Source organism: Balaenoptera acutorostrata, chromosome 4, assembly GCF_949987535.1.
Source record: "Balaenoptera acutorostrata chromosome 4, mBalAcu1.1, whole genome shotgun sequence".
NCBI lineage: Eukaryota > Metazoa > Chordata > Mammalia > Artiodactyla > Balaenopteridae > Balaenoptera > Balaenoptera acutorostrata.
The window spans coordinates 24,233,707-24,249,631 of record NC_080067.1 but is presented as its reverse complement, the minus strand read 5'-3'; the positions used below and the strand labels follow the sequence as shown (position 1 = coordinate 24,249,631).

Here is a 15,925-nt window from a genome sequence, read left to right as displayed (position 1 = left end):
TGGGGTTTTCCTCAGCAAAGGGAAAGTCTAGGAAAGCAGGACCAGGGTGGGAGGGTCCAGCCGCCTGGCTGTGGAGGCTTGAACCAGGCTGGAGGTGGGGAGGGATGCCTTCTCAGGGCTCTGGAAGGGCAGGAGGCCACTTTTCACATCTCTCTCCCCAAACCCTAAAGAGTGGCTGCATCTTTCCTGCCCTCCTACCCAGCCTGGCCAGGCCAGACAGCGAGCCCTGGATGCAGAGGGGGCAAAGGGCAGAGTGGGCAGACCTGCTCCGTTCCCAAGGGGCAGGAGCCATCTAGAAGCCGCCATTGGCCAGGGGATCGGCCGCCCACCTCTCTTTTTTCTACATACAGCACTTTTATAAAAAGTCATGAATCAAAGCATTTGCCCCTCTGCTGGGAATGTGACGTCAGGCAAATCACTCAACCCGGGCGTGCACCTCCGTTTCCTCATCTGTTAACCACGTACTCACCTCACAGCATTTTTCTGAGGACAGAATGAGCCCATACACGCAAGTGCTTAGAACAGTGCCTGGCACAGAAAGTGTTATTATTACGGTCATCATCATCATCACCATCCTCCTCATAAGTATGTCGCGGGAACTCTCGCCAACGTCCCCTCCACCAAATTGCACAGAAGGGTTCCTGGGGCCACACAAGGCTGCTTTCCAGGCTGCCCCAGAGCACTCAGGACGGGGGGCAGGAGGGGAAGGAAGCGGCTGCCTTTGAATCACCACCTTCAGCCCGCGAGGCGCACAGCGCAGCCTGCTCTACAGGGAGACCTCCGCCACCCAGCGGGATGAAGGATCACTGCTCTTGCCGCTGGGCCTTCCCAGGGTTCGGCAGGGAAGCACATGCTGTTCCTGATGATCTGAGGAACGATCACCACCCACAGTCCGTGCTGGCTTGTTTCAGGGGTGCAGAGAAAGGAGAAACTGTGGAGCTACATCCCATCGGAGGGGGACGAGCCCAAGTAGGGTAAAGCTGGAGGCAGAGCAGATGTCAGGAGCGTGGAAATGAATCCAATGGATCCAGTTCTGAATCCTGGTTGTGCCACTTACTAGCTGTGTGACCTCGGACAAATTACGTATAAACCTCTCCGTGCAAAACTATCCTCGGTGAATGGGTAGCAGCAACCAGCTGGAGGTGGAATCAGGCCGAGCGCTGTGGCCAGGGCCGATCATTAGAATGCCTGTTTATCATGTCCTGACCACATGCTACACTTCCCTGACCAGCACCTCAGACTAGGTGAGGTCACTGCTCTAGCTCCCAAGACACCCAGCTGTCTGTCTTGACGGCACTTTGCATGCTGCACTCAGTTGCCTAATTGTTTATGATGTAATGTGTCTTCCCCACCAGACTGTCAGCTCCAGGAGGGCAGGGCCCATCCTCCGTTTTATTCTCCACTGTATCTCTGGAGCCCAGCGCATGCCTGACGCCAAGAAGATGCTCAGTAAATATCCTGATCTACATCAGCTCTAATCCTCACAGCTCCTCTGAACACTGTCCTAACACAAAGGAAAAAAGATGAACACTTGAGTTTGCTCTGGTCATTGGGAAGAAAGGCCTGACTAAGACTCTGACCTGGCTTGGAACAGTGACAGTAACAACCGCACAGCTCCTGCTGTGATTCCTGCAGAAGGTCACGGTGTAGGTCTGGGGTGCAGGCCTCTTGCTCAGACAAGCTCTTACTGGCTATTTTCAGGGGTAAAAGGGTAGGCTCCCAGCCTCGTCTCCATGTCATTATTCCTCTATAGTCAAAAGTAATGGAAATTGGGAGTTTTCAGAAGTTCTGGGGGAAAGTGCCTAGGAAAACTGGTCCCTGGAAAATGGCAGTCAACTAGGCTTGAGGAGACAGAGAGCCGGGGAGAAAGTCTCCAAGGGCGTGAGCAGGCAAGGGAAGGGTGTCTGACGCTCAGTTTTAACTTCTGCCCCGTTCTAAGCTACGGACAGCCCCCTTTCTCAGAGGCCCTTGGTGACAGCCTGTTACGTACAACAGCCGTGGCTCAGTGGGGCTTAGGGAATGAGGAAGCCACGCCGATGGTACCCACGCAAAATGTGGCAGCTGACCCCGGAGCTCAGATGGCCTGCTGGCATGGTCCCCACCCTGCAATCCAAGAAACACGGCAGATGGGGACTTGCCCAAGGTCACAGAGAGGACAGGTAGGGGGCAGAGACTCAGCAGGGGGGCCCTCTGGCCTGCAGCCCGGGCCCCTTCCCACCCTCCTGTGGGTCTTCTGAGGAAGGGAGGGAGGACTGAGGTTCCCTGAGGCCCCTCTGGCTGCCAGTCGCTGGTGGTGCCAGACCCTGCCTGGGGCCCTCTCCTTCCTCCTTCCGCACAGAGGCTCTCCCAGCCTCCACCCAGCTTTCCTATCCACGCACACCAGCCCTCAGGAGGAAAAAGCCCCTGTTAAGTGCTTTATTAGAATGGTTATTTGGTGGAAGTGCTAAGTGACCTGCTCTCACTCCCCTTTTCCATCCCTCCAGCCATCCCCAGTTTGAGCCCAGAAGTAAAACAAAGGCTTTGTTTCTTTATTTTGATTTCCTGCTTAAAATCTCAAACATGCAGGAAACACTCACCCAGCCCCAGATAAGTGGACTCGGGCCACTGCGGGCAGGCAGGGCCGGGGGTCACTGACTGGGGTGGCCGGGAAGGCTCTGATGCCAGCTGACCTTAGCTCCCCGAGAGCGCCAGCAGGGCACCCGGGGCCTGACTTCCTTTGCGGGAAGAGAATGGGTGTGAGGAGCGTATGGGGAGTGCTAGGCCTTCTTGACTCTGTCGCCCGGGGAATCTCAACCTGAGGAATGTGGGTGTGGAGGACCCACTGAGAAGACGTATCTCATACAAGTTATTTTTTAATATATGCCCCCAAGGCTTTGGGACCGTGGCTCCACCCTTTTCCATCATCTCCAGTTACAATAAAGCAGGCATTGAAAGAAGAACATGACGGATGCTATTTTTGGGCTGCTGAGCCTCCTTGTGAGAGAATGGTACTCGCCAAGAAAGATGCATTTGCCTCTGCCTCTTCCTTGGGACCTCCATTCCTAGTGGAATTAAAATATAAAGGGGTGAATTTGGCGGTCATTTAAAAGGGGGAATTTTCAAGAAGGTGTGTTAAAGTTCTAAAGGCTAAAAAGAAGAAGAAGAAGAAAAAAAAACTGGAACTGAGTTAAAATGAATTTTGCTCTTGAAGTGAATATATAATGCTTTGGGGAGGCAAGAACCTGTCCCCAGGCCCCCGCATAAATGGTCAGCCCTAAGGGGAGAGTGGGCTTCCCCAACTCCAGCACATCTTCAGCAATCTCCACACAGCACCACATGCCTACAAATATTTTTTCTCTTAATCTGGGTAGTTAGGATACTAGGGACAGCCTAACACATAGTATGCATAGCAGATTCTTTTTAAACCAAAACTTTTCTTTAAAAAGTAGGCCGTCAACATAACATGTATGTGTATTTTTGCATAAACAAATAGGAATTGACTTTAGAATATGCTTAATTGCCTTCATTGGTACAGTCTCTGACCGTTTCTATCGCAAGACAAACCCCAACAAAGCAGGTCCTTCTGAGGTCTTTGGGGTCCCAGCCTTTGCTGGCTTTTGCAGCATCTCCATCGAGTCAGGGGAAAGGACGCAGGCAGTGTTATCCTTTGTTGGTAACTCAGGAACGGAAAACATTTCAACTCATTCTCACCATTTAGTAAAGAAAACTCGGGGACCACCTCAGGTCTCCGTGTTCTATTACGAAACTCGTTCAAATCTCTGTCCCCAGTTTGAACTCCTTGACTCCTTGAAAATGGAATCTGCCTGGGTATGCAAGGCTTTTCCAGAAGGTTTTTTACCTTTTCTGCGCAGCTTTAAAAGTGGTGCTTTGCTAACTGTCCTAAGTCAAGCCCAAGCTACCTGCAAATGGGCCATGTCAGGCTCCAGCTCAGGAGTGGAGTCAGGCGGGGGCGGGGCGGGAAGCAGGAGGCTGCAAACAGTTGGGGGAGAAGCCTTCTTCTGTCTCCTGTCGTCAAGGAGAGCTTCCCCCTCTGCAGCTGGAGAGCTTGGCAGAGGGGAGGACCTGGGACCACACACCTGGGACACCATCTTTCTGTGAGAGCCGAGGAAAGGGAGAGCTGGCAAGGCCATGTTAGGGGTTACAAAGGTACTACACTGCACTCTGATCTTCCTTCCTGTAAAGCAGTCCTGCACTTTAGACCGGAAATGTATTTTGCTCAAGATTGTTGACGATGAGCAGCTTAACAAATCGGTGTCATCTAATGATAAAAAGAAAATCATGGGTTTTTTTCCTCTCTTTTCCAAATATATACATTTACCATTTAAATTACAGTTCGCTTTGGGCAGCTCTGACTAAATGATGCTCCACAGCCTGGCCTGAAGCCACAGTGGTCAAGGCAAGTATGTATTCGGGTAGAGGAACTTTTTGAAAAGGGTTAAATCCCAAGATGCACACTCATTCCTCCCCGGGGTGAGTTCAGGCAGCAAAATGATCTATCGACAACCTTGATGGAGACCCAGGTGGCATTTTCAGTGAATTCGCTGGGGACGTGGAGGTAAAAGAGACGAGACATGGAAACTCGGGAGCGAGGCTCCAAAAGCCGGCCGGAGGCTGAGGGCAGGCCCAGCCAGCCAGGCCTCCTGACCAGGGATGCGCTGAAGCCCTGCCAAAGGGATCAGGTGCAGACAAAACAGTCGCATCTGCTCATTTGGGGTAACGGGTACATGGTGCTTGTTATATATTATCCTTCATCTTTTTATATTTTTGAAAATTAAAAAATATACCAAGTGCACAAATGATGGAGGGGTTCCTGGTTGACAGTGAGATTAATGAGAGTCGGGGAGAACCACTTCCATCTAGGCTCCCTCTGCCATCCTTGCCAACCAGCCACGCCTGCACCTCCGTGGCTTCTGCTGCTTCACAGCGTCGCTGTGCGTGAACTGCTCTGTCCCCTCTCCTCACGAGGCCTTCGCTCCACTGCAGCACTGATTATGCATGGCCAGAACCCTGTGGGCCATGTCCCATGAGCACCAGGAGAGAAGGGGCGTGTCGTCAAATGACCAAAGTCATCAGTCCTGGGAGCAGCGCCGAGTAACAGACGGAGCATGTGCTCCAGGACCAGACAGACCTTGGTGAGACTCCTTCCAGGCTCTGCTCCTCTCAAGCCATGGCCGTGGGGATGCCTACTTAACCACCCTGAGCCCCCGTTTCCACATCTGTAAAAGGCTAACAGCAAAACTGTTGCGAGGCTTCGAGATGGCCAATGCGGAGCATCTACCCCAGCCCAGCCCACAAGTCTTCACTGAAGGAAGGGAAGGAAGAGATGGGAAGGAGGGAGGGGAGACAGGGTAGACCTCCAGAGAGGCTGTCTTTAAGCCATGCCATCTGAGGAGCAGTTGGAGAAAGCAGGCTGCTTGTGCTGGAGAAAAGCACGATTGTCAAGGTTCACGTGGCACAGATCCAGCGGGACAGGTTAAAGGGAGAAAGAAAAGAACTTTGCCAGGATAAGTGAATCCCCAAATGGGGTAAACTGATTTAAGGGGTGTCAAGCTCCCTGCCTCTGAAAGCGTCCAGCTAAGACCCGCCCCTCACAGGCTGCACCGGAGGGACCCCCTGTTGAAAGTTTCCCAGCCTCTACTCAAGGGGTCACTTTCTCATCTGGGCTGTATTTGTCAACTACTGAACTATTACTGGTTTAATCTTTACCTTAAAGTCATACTTTTTAACTTAAAATTCTTACTTAGCCTTAATCTGAGCAAAATAGCCAGTAAAAAAAAATGCGTTTGATGGCATACCTGCATTTTTATAGTACACATCAATAAGTGTGTATATATATACATATATATATAACTATTAAAATGTGTCCCACCTAAAACCATCTACCTCATCACTATGAGAAATGTGCTCTCCTGGGTCTGAATTGAGACTAAATATGCTCCAGGGGCCCCTTCTGGGTCTATGATTCTGTTTTCTGAAGGCTGCTTGAATACTGATAATGCTCTTAATTCTTACGGCCCTTTCTGGTCTCCCAAGCATGTTCTCATCTGTGTGTTTCATCTAATCCCCGTGACAACCCTGAGGGCGGGGCAGAGAAGTCACAGACGGAGCCTGGGCCCCTGTAGCACAGGACGCTCCCAAGGCCCTATCAGCGGTCACAGAGGACCTGAATCAGAGCGCAGAACTCTCTGTACCCCCTCCCTCCTTCTACTGCCACACACTGCACAGCCAAATCCCTTCCTGGTACTGTCCAAAATCTCATTAGCAACACAACCCAGATCCAAATCACGATGTTTTATCCATTTAGGTGGCCAGATGCCAGGCTCTGTAGATGAAAATATGCCTCTCTGAGACCCAGAATGTCATTTCACAACCAATGATGACCCATACTGTCATTTGGCCATCTGGCCATCAACAGGTTCCACCGAGTAAAGCTATCAAAAATACTAAAGGAGGGCTTCCCTGGTGGCGCAGTGGTTGAGAATCTGCCTGCTAATGCAGGGGACACGGATTCGAGCCCTGGTCTGGGAGGATCCCACATGCCGCGGAGCAACTAGGCCCGTGAGCCACAATTGCTGAGCCTGCGCGTCTGGAGCCTGTGCTCCGCAACAAGAGAGGCCGCTACAGTGAGAGGCCCGCGCACCGTGACGAAGAGTGGCCCCCACTTGTCGCAACTAGAGAAAGCCCTCGCACAGAAACAAAGACCCAATACAGCCATAAATGAATGAATGAATAAATAAATAAATAAATAAATAAAAATTAAAAAAAAAAAAACTAAAGGAGGGCTTCCCTGGTGGCGCAGTGGTTAAGAATCCACCTGCCAATGCAGGGGACACGGGTTCAAGCCCTGGTCTGGGAAGATCCCACATGCTGCGGAGCAACTAGGTCCGTGTGCCACAACTACTGAGCCTGTGCTCTAGAGTCCATGAGCCACAAGTACTGAAGCCGACATGCCTAGATCCTGTGCTCCGCAACAAGAGAAGCCACCACAATGAGAAGCCCGCGCACCGCAACGGAGAGTAGCCCCTGCTTGCCACAACTAGAGAAAGCCCGCGCACAGCAACGAAGACCCAACGCAGCCAAAAATAAATAAATAAAATTAATTAATTAGGGCTTCCCTGGTGGCGCAGTGGTTGAGAATCTGCCTGCTAATGCAGGGGACACGGGTTCGAGCCCTGTTCTGGGAAGATCCCACATGCCACGGAGCAGCTGGGCCCGTGAGCCACAACTACTGAGCCTGCGCGTCTGGAGCCTGTGCCCCGCAACAGGAGGGGCCGCGATAGTGAAAGGCCCGCGCACCGTGATGAAGAGCGGTCCCCGCACTGCGATGAAGAGTGGCCCCCGCTTGCCGCAACTAGAGAAAGCCCTCGCGCGAACCGAAGACCCAACACAGCCAAAAATAAATAAATAAATAAATAAATAAATAAATAAAAGGAATTATAAAAAAACAAACAAACAAACAAAACAAAACAAAAACCCTGAGTTGAATACTACAATTACTAAGTTCCCATTTAAAAAAAAAAATTAATTAATTTTAAAAATACTAAAGGACAATGATAGGGACATTAAAAAGCTAAATCCACACTGCTACTTCATGACCCCTACAAGGGGGATGGGCTGCGGAAGGCTGCCATGGATCGTGCCAATGGGCTACAGGCCCTTGGCTCAGTGGTGGGGCTCAGTGGAAGGCCGGGGGAGTCTCAGAATAGGTGGGACCAGCCTCATTATGTGCAGCAGGAACGTTACCTAGAAGACTGGAGATGGGCACCAAGGGATGCATGGCAGACACCAAGGAGTGCAGTACGGCTGTCACCTCGGCCTCGACAACGTCCTCTGCTGTCTGAAGCAGGAGGTGGCAGCACTGTCCTCTCAGTCAGAGTTCCACAAGACAGACCCACTAGCTGATTGCATGGATTTCCACCCACAAGCTGAGAACTGACACCCGTCCCACTCTACTTCCACTCTTGACACCGGCTCTACCACGACAGCCTGCTGGCCTGGCTGGGAGGCAGAGCCCCAGGGTAGGTCCTCAGTGAACAGTAGTGAAGCAGGGGATCTACCCTGGGATCCAGGGCTCATTTTCAGAGATCCACAAATCTCCCAAACTGAATGCCCAACTTCATACATACAAGGAACTTTTCTTTGGGCTTCTCACTGGCATGTTAAAGAGGCAGTGGCCCAAGAAGGTAAAAATCAGTGCTCTGAACACTCAGCCCTCTTGGCTGCCTGTCCCATGCAAGAACTTGCTGGGAGTGGCACTAATATCCCATCCCTGTGTCCAGAGACTTCACAAAAGCTGAGAACATCTTTGGGAGATTTAAGCTCTCCTTAATCCACTCTTACTTGGGTTCCGTTATTTGCAGCCAAAAGCACCCGCACTGATCCAGTACCACAGGGCCCAGTGGCATCACCCAAGACTGTGAGGGGTGGCAAGGCCTCAGAGTCCACCAACAAAATTCCTCTCAAAGCTCGACCTCTCTGCTCAGCCTCTAGACCGACCATGCATAGCTGCCAGATGCCCAGGGCACAGGGAGCTCACCCAGTTCCTTCCTTTCTCCCATCCCCAGACAAAGGTAACTTTACCTTCTAGCCAGCCAGATACCTGTCCCGGGACAGGCAAGTACAGAGCCTCTGGAACTCAATGCACACTCTTTGGACACTTGAGAACATCCCAGCTTTGCACAAGAACGTGTTCCCAAGTAGTTCACACGTGTATGGTTTGTGCAGACTACATGATGTTCCTGAGCAGGTATGTTTTCAGTCGCTTGCAGGGGGGCACACTCCATATAGGGGCACTTCATTGGTAGACAATGATGACACCAGATGTGAAATATAAAATGGAGGTCACTTTTCCCCAAGAAGTCACATGAAGCAGCAGGCTGGTCAACATGTGAATCAGGCTGATGTTAGGACCAGGCACCCCAGGAGCTAGTTCATTCCATCAGAGCCCAGAAGTCCTCCCTGGTTCCAGGTGATCACTCAAGCTCAGGAACCAACCCTGGGGATAATGGACTTGCCTCTCTATAAGCAGCTCAGATCAACTGAAAGTGTGAAATACCTGTGGTTAGAGCTAATAAAAGTTATACCTGTCACAAAGATGTCTTAGGTAGGTGAAAACATAAGTAGTGGCAAATACAAACAGAGCTGGCAGCCCTGGAAGACTGTCACTGCCCCACCAGGGTTCAGCAGAGGGCCACACTGCCCCCCCATAAGGAAATGTTGAGGCGGGGGGTAGTTTCTATTAGAGCACCCGGCTTACGCAACCTCCACCCGCACCCCCAAAGAGGCTGGCAGACTCTGCGCCTCGAAAACCCCAGAGCATTTAAAGCTCCAACCTTCCTGACCTAGCAGAGAAAGGACAAACTACACCTTAAACCACAGACAGAAAAGCTAATTGGCTGCTGGGAGTGAGAACAGACTGGGGGTCAAAACCATGAATGTTTTCATGGAACATTTTCAGCCCCAGTCAGCAGGGACATGCAATTTACAGGAAATTAGGAGACTTACAAAAATGTTAGCCAGCTCAAGTTTCTTTCCTGGGAAGAAAAGTAGGAGAAACTCTAAGAACTGTCTCGGTGAAAGTGCTCTGTTCACTGCAAAGCCCCTGACACGTGTCAGTTATTACTACCAGCAGCTCACCACCCCACACTTCACCCAACCAGTGAAAGGCAATAGAGCCAAAGCCTAACACAAGCTGCACCTGGAGCCTTCAGGCCAGGTCAGCCAGACCCTCACAAGAGGGGCCTGAGGAGCTGCAGGGTCTACATCATGGACCCTAGATATGATCTTGCGCAAGTTACTCTTCCTAGCCCCTGTTCCCCATCTGCATATGGGGGTAATAATAAAACCCTTCTGGAGGAGTCTTGTCAAATGATGAGCAAGCATATCCACGTCAAGTGCCTGGTCTGTGTCAGCCCTGCTGGCAGCTATTATTACAGTGGAGCTTCAGGGCTTTTAAGTCAGATTTCCTTATCATTCCTGCTGCCGGGGAGGTCACTGTTCTGAGGCCACAATTTTGACCCTTGTCAGTCACCCTCTCTGCTCAGGTCCAGGACAGAGTGTGAGTCCTGGAGGGGCAAGAACCATTCAAGCCCAAGGAGGTTTGCTCGGAGTAGGCGCTGGTGGGAGGAGGAGGGGCAATCCCAGAGCTCGGGGATCAGGGCCGGGATGAAGTGGCCCTTCTCCACCTCTCCAGCCTCGGCTCTGGCCCTGGCCAGCACAGACCTCAGTTCCAGCCACAAAGTCTAATTGGTGTCCAGTGCCCACGCTCCTGCCAGGCATCACCTCCCCTAGGAGGCCTTCCCTGCCCTTCCACGCTGTCTGCTCCCACAGCCCCCGTGCTTCCCTGATCTCAGTACCGACCACGCTGGGCTGTCGCTCGGTTTGCACCCCTACCTTCCTCGCGGCGCGGTAACTGGCACGGTGCCCTACACTCGGTGGGCGCCCCTGCAGGTCCCGTCAATGAATGAGCCGGGCCCTGGTTGTGACCAGAGCCCCAAGCCCCCGGCGCAGCAAAGGTTTATGAAGCAGCCTGCTTTTTATCTTTCAGATGAATCTGACAACTCCCTCGGCCGATTCCTGGCGTTAACGCCATTTTAAAAGGGGAAAGATCCCCCCCCTCCGCCTCCATCCACCCGAGTCCCGCCGCCCACCTCCCCGAGCGTTCTCGCCAGGGCAGACAAGGAACCCAAGGGCGGTTACCATGAAAGGGGCTTTCTGCGCGGTGGGCAGGCCCTTCTCACTGGGGTCTCGATCGTCTCCGACTTCTCGATCGCACACCGTCACGCTGGAGTCTGCCGTGGGGGCAAAAGGCCACTCTCCGTCAGCCCCAGAGCGCAGTCCGCCTGTGACGAGCGCGGCCGGGCCCGGGGCGGCCACACCTCCCTCCCGGAACAAAGCGCCCGGCCGGGTGCCCTCCCTTCCCAGGCTGCCCCGACCGCTCACCGCGCGCTCCAGCCCGGCTCGGCTCCGGCCTCAGGCCGCCTCCTCCATGCCCGCGCCGGCGAGAAGGCAACGCCGCGCCCGCCGGGCCCCGCGGCAGCCGGACTGACGGCTCCCGGCCCGCGGCCTGACGGCCGCTCTGGCCTGTCCCCGCCCCGGCGCCTCCTTAAAGCGACCGCGCAGCCCGCGCGCGCCCTGGTCGCCCGGCGCGCCGCGCATTCCTTATAATGCAACAGCGGCTGCTAAAAATAGAGCGCCGCCGCCGTGGGCGCAGGGGTGGCCGGGCCCGGCGCTGCGACCCTGCCACCCCGCGGGCCCCAGATTCCCAGGACGCGCGGCCTGACGTTCAGGCCACCCGCGCCGAGCGCCTCGGACCCGGCAGGGTGAGCGGACCCGGCCACGGAACCCAGCCGCCGCCGCCGCCGCCTCCCCCGGGGCCCCGCGCACTTACCCAGGTCCGACCCTCGGCGCGGCGGAGCTGGCTTTAAAGTGGACGCCGAATGGGAATTCGCCCGGGCCTCTTTAAGAGCCTCTGCGCTCCAGCCTTTAAATCTCCGCTCCCGCCCGGCCAACTTCTGAGCCTGCAGACGCCTCCCCCGTCCTAGGCGATCCCAGGCCGCCACCTTAACCGCGTTCCCTTCGAATCCCAGGCCGTGTTTCTTCCTAGATCCAGTCTCCAGCGTTGCTTCCCCCAGAGCCTCTCGGTGCCCGGTTCCTGGGCCTAAAGTTCGTTCAGATGGAGGCGACGGACGGGGACGGGCGACACTCGCGATCCATTTCATTGTTTCAGTTCCTCTAACTCCTCTCCATCGGCGTCATTTTTTCCTTATTTTAAAAATTGAGATATAATTCACATACCATATAATTCCAGCTTTTAAAGTGGACAATTCAGTGGTTTTTAGTATAGTCACAAAGTGGCAGCCCCACTATTACCTAATTCCAGATCATTTTCATAACACCCCCCCCCTCTTAAAACAAACAAACAAAAACCGCCGAACCCATTTGCAGTCACTCCCCATTCCCTGCTCCTCCCAGCCCCTGGAAACCACTAATCCACTTTCTGTCTCTATGGATTTGCCTACTCAGGACATTTCATGAAAGTGGAATCGTACATGTGGTCTTTTGTGACCCAGCTTCCTTCACTTCGCAGGATGTTTTCAAGGTTCATCCACGTTGCAGCATGTAGAAATACATCACTCCTTGTCGTGACTGAATAGCATTCCATTGTGTGGGTACACCACATTTTGTTTATCTTTCATCAGCTAATGGACAGATTGTACTTTTGGGCTATTATGAATAAAGCTGCTATGAACATTAGTGTACAAGTCTTTGTATGAACATTTCATTTCTTTTGGGTATATATCAATACCTAGGAGTAGACTTGTGGGTCATGTGCGAGCTACACTTAACATTTTGAGGAACCCCCGAACTGTTTTCCAGAGCAGCTGTGCTATTTTATATTCCAACCAACAATGTGTGAGAGTTCCATGTCTCCACATCCTCACCAACACTTGTTATCATCTCTTTTTGATTACAGCCATCCTGGGGGGCGGGGGGTGGTATCTCACTGTAGTTTAGATTATCAGTGTCATTTTTGAGATGTTCTTTTTGTAGACGGACCTTGATGATGACTTGGAACCAGCTTCACACATCTGGGAAACTCATTCCCTTATCATTTTGAGAGCTTTGCCCACCACCCCAGGTCTCAGGAAACTTTGCTACCCTGAGTCATTCGTGCCATGGTGGTTTCAATTGGCACCCCAGGCATCCAAGCAGCCATTTGGTGAGAGCTATTGTGCCCCCTGCACCCACTCCCACCTGCTGTTCTGAAGGCCCCGTGGACCCCTCGAGTCCCCATGGCTCGGGGGAAGGTTTGGGTGCCATCAAGAGTATCTCATCTTGGTAGGGAGTAAAAGAACTGGTTGACGAGGGGCCTTGAGGGACAGATGTTCATCTTGACTGGCTGGTCTTGGCCTGTGACCTGCCTCTTCCTCCCCCTTCCATTTACCACAGGGCTTGGGGGAGGCAGGCAGGGGTCTGTGTGTCCTGGTTGTCTCTGCACATGAGTCAAAGGTTTGTCTTTATACCCCTTTCATACACAAATCTTTAAGAACCTGTTTCCCTTAGAAATGGAACTTAACCAGCTAGTAATCACACACAAGTACCTGGGGTTCTCTAATGGTGAGATTAGACCCTGCAGGTTGTGGCTGGGGTCTTACAACAGAGTGTTCATCCCATTTGGGCTGCCTCTTCTGTTCTTTGAGCCCTGAAATAAAGCAGGGCTCAGCTGCTGGCAAATAGGAGCTTCAGAGAACAGGGTCACTGAGCAGAAAAGTGAGGCCTGGGATTGATGGTTCATTCATTCAGTAAATACTGCCAGAGCACCTACTATGCGCCGGTGCTGTGCAGAGTCCTACCTCCAAGCAAACTCAGAGCGCCAGTGGAGGGGTAAGTGGTGTGGAATCAAGAGGCACGGGGTGGGGGGGCTTCCCTGGTGGCTCAGTGGCTTGGAATCTGCCTGCTAATGCAGGGGACACGGGTTCGAGCCCTGGTCTGGGAAGATCCCACATGCCGCGGAGCAACTAGGCTCCTGAGCCACAACTACTGAGTCTGCGCGTCTGAAGCCGGTGCTCTGCAACAAGAGAGGCCACGATAGTGAGAAGCTCGCGCACCACGATGAAGAGTGGCCCCCACTCGCCACAACTAGAGAAAGCCCTCGCACAGAAACAAAGACCCAACATGGCCAAAAATAAATAAATAAATAAATAAAAATTAAAAAAAAAAAAAAGAGGCACGGTGGGGGGCGGGCAGAAGGAGCCCAAGGAGGGGCACGTAACCCAGTGTGGGGAGGGGCAAGTGCCCAGGGCAGGTTTTCTGTGAGAGGTGATGATGGAGCCAGGGTTTGATGGACAAAGACAAATCAGCTAGGCTGTGAAGGGAGGGAGAAAACCTTATAGGCTGAGGTACGACTAAGCTGAAATCTTTCCCCAAACTCCAGCAGATCCCCATGGCTGACCAGGTGTGCATGGGGCATGATAAAAGGCCAAGAACCCAGGCAGGGCTCAGGCCAAATTTCAGACCCTGAGGTCCAAGGCCAGACCCGAGGCCAGGAGACAGTTCCTGGAATAGGACAAAGATCGGAGCTGTGACCCAGAGTAGAACTTCCCCGCTCAGCGACCAGAGCAAACACGCCTGATGCGCTGCTGGGCGTCCCGTGCCAGCCTCTCTGCCCAAACCTTGCTGAGTGCCATGCCTCACAGAAGACCCACGCTGGTGTCTTGGGGTGCAGTAGGCAAACCTGGGGGGCCTGTGGACTTCAGGGCCAGGAGCCAGCCAGGTCACTGTGGCACAACCTTCCTCCAGAACTCTCTGCCCCAGTGCGGCCCCTGGGGGTTCAGGCAGCTCTGGGCTCCGGAGCACTCACAGCGTGCCAGACACGGGCACAGTGATGGGTCTGCACGCCTCCCAAGTACCCGGGCAGAAGGTCTCACTGGCCCTGCTTTAGACATAGGAGACCGCAAGCCCAAGCCAACCCAGCCAGTGGACTGAGAGTCAGGGCCTTCCCAACACAGAGCCTCCACCCTCTCCCCTGTGTCTGGTGGCCTCGGCGGGCAGGTCAGTTGGTCAGTTGTGTGTGTGTGTGTGTGTGTGTGGTGTTGGGAAAGCAGGGAGAAGGTGAAGAAAACACTAGCACTCGTTCCAGTCCCAGTCTCCTTGGGCACGTGGCTGGAATTTATCTTTTGCTGACCCTGGAGCACCAGCAATGGGTTAGCCGAAGAGCCTCACCCCACCCACAGGCCTGTCCTTTCCCTCAGCTGACCTTTCTTCTGTGCCAACTGCAAGACCTTTTGCCAGTGATCTGGCACCAAGAACTACATGGTCATCTCTCAGGGCTGTCATGGTCTTTACCAACGCAGGTTCAGCCGTTTCTCAGCTTCAGCTCTCCCTGCTACCCCTCTGCACCTGCCACAGCTGCCCCAGCCCCACTAGGAGCTGCGCCTCACAAGATATTTTTCTCTGATGCTTATGGTTACTGATGCTTGTGGTCTATCCTTTGCATGGGCTCCCTCTTGCTCTCTGGGGCCAGAAGAGCAGCTTTTAGTCAATCGACTTCCCACTCATGGCCAAACTTCTCCCCAGAGTTGTCCATACTCAACTAACATTTGTTTCTGATCATTTATTTTTCTCCACTTCGTCCTTCCTCTGTTTAAACTAAAATCCAGCAGTTTTTAAACATTTGGGGGGACTTCCCTGGTGGCACAGTGGATAGGACTCCATGCTCCCAATGCAGGGGCCCGGGTTCGATCCCTGGTCAGAGAACTAGATCCCACATGCATGCCACAACTAAGGAGCCTGCATGCCGCAACTAAGGAAGCCACCTGCCGCAACTAAGACCCGGCACAACCAAATAAATAAATAAATAAATAAATATTTAAAAAGATAAATAAATAAACATTTTGGCTGCAACCCATAGCAATAAAGAGGTTTGACATTGCAAACCAGAACACAGACATACACACGCAAGTGCAACAAAAATTTCATGAAACAATACTTATTGTTACTATGTGCCATGCACTCTGATCTATTCTATTCTATTCTGTTTCACTAGAAAATGCTAGCAAGACCTACTAAATTGATTTCACGCCCCACTAATGGGTTGTGACCTACAGTTTGAAAAACATTGAACTGCGTTTTGACACCTATAGCCTCAGGGTAGTGACATGATAGAAATTTGTCAAGAAAGAAAAGTCTACTCTAAGATTTTGAAACACATGCTAGGGACAATAGTTTGAAAAGAGTTCTGAGTTTCATAAGCCCAGGGGATTTCCTCTTCTAAGTAGGACCCGGTAGGCTGCGGCTGGTCAATTCTCCTATTGCAACAAAATGAGATGAGGCTCTCCAGCTGTTCCCTCTCCCCTCCCCAAGGACATTTGCTAATTCAGGGCACTGGCTGATGATCAATCTTTGTCCACAAAAAGACTTCTAA

General features: G+C 52.6%; 1 protein-coding gene across 5 annotated transcripts in view; it reads right to left on the bottom strand.

The window, feature by feature from the left end:
- The window catches only part of MRAS (muscle RAS oncogene homolog), a 60,389-nt gene extending 48,802 nt beyond the window's left edge, over positions 1–11,587 (bottom strand). The window contains exons 1-2 of one of the 5 annotated variants that reach the window (XM_057545789.1): positions 11,390–11,584; positions 10,699–10,790 (exon numbers count right to left, since the gene is read on the bottom strand). The gene's annotated coding sequence lies outside the window, so the exon portion shown is untranslated. Of the gene's footprint in view, positions 1–10,698; positions 10,791–10,941; positions 11,114–11,389 lie in introns of those variants that run through there. The other 4 variants (XM_057545791.1, XM_057545787.1, XM_057545790.1 and 1 more) reach the window with 4 other exon arrangements.
- Between the last annotated feature and the right edge of the window lie 4,338 nt (positions 11,588–15,925).